We start from the raw sequence: 4,505 nt of genomic DNA on the forward strand, positions 1-4,505 counted from the left end.
ACAAGTTTTAAAGAAGCTATGGAAAGTCATAATGCAAACAAATGGAGGGAAACTATGTTGAATGAACTCAAAAGCATAAAGAATAATCAAGTATGGGAATTAGTTGAACCTCACAAGAGCCAGAAATTGGTAGGCTTAAAATGGGTATTTAAAACGAAGAAGGATAAGGATGGAAGAATCGAAAGATTTAAGGCTGGATTGGTAGCAAAAAGAATTCACCTAAAGGGAGGGAATTGACTACATTGAGCATTTCCTCTAGTTTCCACCAAAGATTCTTTCGTCATCATTATGGCTTTGGTGGCGCATTATGACCTACATTTACCTCAAATGGATGTCAAAACTGCCTTCTTGAATGGTGAACTCGAAGAAGAAAATTTTATAAGGCAACCTGAAGGGTTTGCAAAGGAGGGAAAAGATCATATGGTTTGCAAACTTGGCTAGGCAATTTATGGACTGAAGCAAGCAAGTAAGAGGTGGTATTTCAAATTTCACCAAACAATTTCATCTTATGGCTTTGAAGAGAACATAGCCGATCAATGCATTTATCTGAAGAAGTTTGGGAGCTGATTTATTTTTCTAGTGTTGTATGTCGACGATATACTTTTGGCTACAAATGATCACAATTTATTGAAAGACACTAAAAAGCTACTTTCAAACAATTTTGAGATGAAGGATTCGGGAGAAGCTTTTTTTGTGTTAGGCATTGAAATTCAGAGAGACCGAGCTCAAAGTCTCTAAGGCTTGTCGCAGAAAACATACATTTAAAGGATACTCAAGCCTTTTGACATGAGTATGTGTTCTAGACAGAAAGTTCCGTTAGCTAGAGGAGATTTAAAGAAGGAGCATTGCCCCCAGAATAAAGAAGAAGAAGAAGAGATGAGGAATAAGTCGTACGCTTCTCTAGTTGGAAGCATTATCTATGCACAAGTGTGTACAAAGCCAGACCTAGCCTTGTGCATCAGCAAGATGGGGAGATTTCAGTACCTATAGAGAACAAAGGCTTATATGCTGATTTATAGACGCACAGAGAATCTAGAGCTCGTTGGTTATGCTGATGCGAATTTTGGAAAAGCAAAGGATGATTACATCTCTACTTCAGGTTTTCTTTTCAAGATGGCAGGAGCAGCTGTTGCTTGGAAGAGTGCTAAATATTCTGGTGTTTCGAGTTTAACCATGTTTTCAGAATACATAGCTTGCTATGAAGCCACTTCCCATGCAGTATGGCTAAGGAATTTTATTAAAGACATTAAGGTGGTGGACTTTATTTCTAGACCAATACAGATATATAATGACAATACTAAGGTTGTTTTTCACTGCATGAACAACAAGATGTCATCTGGACTTCAGCATATTGACATAAAATATTTAATAATGAGGGAAAAGGTAGCGGACAAACTAGTCAGGTTTGATCATATCAGAACTCAAGATATGATTGCAGATCCGTTCACAAAGTTTTTGCCTTCAGAAGCTTTTTTGAGACATGTTGAGAGCATGGAATTATTTCCTAGCTTTGATGCTGCAATCTAGTGGGAGTCTTGTTCCCATTCTGATATTTTACTCGTTTGTTTAATTTGTTGTTTTCTGGATTTAGGGATTTGCATTTAAGGATGTTAATTTGGTTGACAGTTTTATTTATTATTGAATAAACTCTACCATTTTGACTATTTAGCTGTTTAAACTTATTATGCAATTTTGTTTATGCATGTGAGTTTATGGTCTCTTTTGAGATACTATTGTTTTAATAACATTGCGGATTGACTCTTTCTAAGTCGTAAAGGGGCACATGTACTAAAAAGCATAAAGATTCACATTACGGATCAGTACATATTAAGGTTCGCGTTGTAGGTGCTTCATGTGTTTTGAGATTGCATTATGTGATTATAGATGGCCTGTTTTAAATAAAGAGAGTAGTGCTTGTCCATAGTTCGTTTTGTCTAATCACATTTCACTAAAGCTTGAGGGGAAGGACTTAACTGTTTTAAACTCATGGCCAATAAAGATTATCAAACCTTTCGGAATACAGAAGCTTAGTGCTCTAATGTTTGATCTAGTGGAGAATATTATGTTTTCTTATTTAGATCGGTGCACTAGATACTAAGTTATATCAGGTTTTGATAAGAGTTTAAATTAAGTTATATCTTGAGACCCAGAACCTTGTGGAATAAGGAAACGTTTTGAAGCCCATTAAGGGGTCCTATTTATTTCCTTTTTTGCATGAACCGATTAAGTGGGCTTGGAAGATTAGTCCAGTCGACCCTCGATGATGAGTAGAGACGACTTGACCTAGCCCTATATAAGCTTAAGGCCTTGCTCTCGTCAGACATGTTCTCTAACCCTATTCTCATCATAAAGAGAGAGCTGAAACAGATTCTGAGAGAGAGAGCAGAAGTCTTGAGCCATTCCTGTTCTTGCTAGGATTGCTGCTGCTGCGGATCGGATGAGTTCAGAGGTCGTGTACTAGATACTAAGTTATATCAGGTTTTGATAAGAGTTTAAATTAAGTTATATCTTGAGACCCAGAACCTTGTGGAATAAGGAAACGTTTTGAAGCCCATTAAGGGGTCCTATTTATTTCCTTTTTTGCATGAACCGATTAAGTGGGCTTGGAAGATTAGTCCAGTCGACCCTCGATGATGAGTAGAGACGACTTGACCTAGCCCTATATAAGCTTAAGGCCTTGCTCTCGTCAGACATGTTCTCTAACCCTATTCTCATCATAAAGAGAGAGCTGAAACAGATTCTGAGAGAGAGAGCAGAAGTCTTGAGCCATTCCTGTTCTTGCTAGGATTGCTGCTGCTGCGGATCGGATGAGTTCAGAGGTCGTGTACTCAAGGAAGATGGCTTCAGGTATGTCTTTATGTCTCTACATATTTCAGTTTGTGTGAAAGATTATGAACATATATATTAAAGAAATCTAACAACTATAAGCTAGATTTATTTATTTGTTTTTTGGTAGTAGACTTTTTAATGAAATGATCTTATATGTTATTTTCCCCTTCAACAACTGTCAACAATCAACATAATAACTGGTTAATCCATTGTGTAGAAATGCATGTCTTTTGCATACGCAGTGAAGCTTCCTTTAATTCCATATTTAGGACACAGGAGAGGGATATACGTAACCACAAAATAAGACTGATTTTGAATATCATTCTGATTTTCCAAATGCATCTGGACGCTGAATGTTAGACTTGGAGAAAATATGTTGAAGAATTGTGTTTTCACTGAAAAGTACAAAACATCTATTGGGTTTTCAGTATAACTAGCTGCCACATAGAGGTCGGATTTTCTTGGTACATCTCCTGTTTTTATTTGTAAATTCTTGAAAGTAGACAAATATAAATTATTATAGTCACGGATTTGTTTATACTTCCATTTTATATATGTTGAGTTCATTTGGTTATGTTAGTACTTTATCACACATGGCGTTGCATTATTCGGCGTGTGATAAAACAGGCCACATGCGTAGGACTTGGTTTCGTCCAGCCACACGTGGCGCAGGCGTGTGGACTTCCTTGGTTATGATGAATTTTATCACACGTGGTGTTGGATTTTCGGGCATGTGTGCTCACTTGGATACTGGTTACCTTACCATACGTGGCGTTACATTATTCCGGAGTGTGGTAAGGGATCCAGACACTTTGGTTACTGTTACTTTACTACGCGTGGCGTTGGATTCTCCAGCTTGTAGTTAAGTAACGAAGAGAGGGAAAAAAATTATTATACCATATCGGGAAAAAGAGTAACGTTTAAAAGAATTATGTTTAGTATATTGTGATTTTAATTAAAGGGAAAAGATGATTCTAGAATTAACTTATTAGTATTACTGAAAATGGTTGTATGTTATCTGAATCGTGATTGTCGATAGACGAACTACGTGTGGCTTAATCCCTCACGAAGGGGTACGTAGGTAGCCAGAGATTTTACCTAGGTGTAGCGGTAGGCTAAATTTTATTTCTGGAACTTTAATTCGGTCATTTGGATCTGGTCTTACTTCTTTTATTTTTGATGAGTTTGGCTTTGACTTTGTCGGTGGTCCTGAAGCTCGATTGAAACCAAGGCGTGATTAAATGATTGTTCATATTCCAGTTTGACTAAGTGGGGGTTGTTAAAATGTGTTTATGGTTGAGACAATCATCATAATAATAATAATAATATACTAAAAGGGAAAGAGTTATGAAGAAAAATAATTAATTAACAAAGGAGGCAGATCTCTCTTACCACATTTGTACCACATTTATTGACTACATTGTTGATCATCTAGGTGGATCCCACATACATTAGATTCAAAATAATCAATAAATGTGGTAGCATTGCATTCAAAATATAGAGAAAATAAATAAATTAAACACTGAATTAAGGCGAAACGCATTTGTACAGAAAATCAGCTATGTTCATTGGGTATACCAAGTAGAAAAGAAGAGCCATTTTGAGGAGGTTAGAGTATTGCTGAAAAATTAAATAAAAGTATGTATACTAAAACTCCCTGTACTCTCTTCTTCATC

Source organism: Prunus persica, chromosome G4, assembly GCF_000346465.2.
Source record: "Prunus persica cultivar Lovell chromosome G4, Prunus_persica_NCBIv2, whole genome shotgun sequence".
In the NCBI taxonomy this organism is placed as follows: Eukaryota; Viridiplantae; Streptophyta; class Magnoliopsida; order Rosales; family Rosaceae; genus Prunus; species Prunus persica.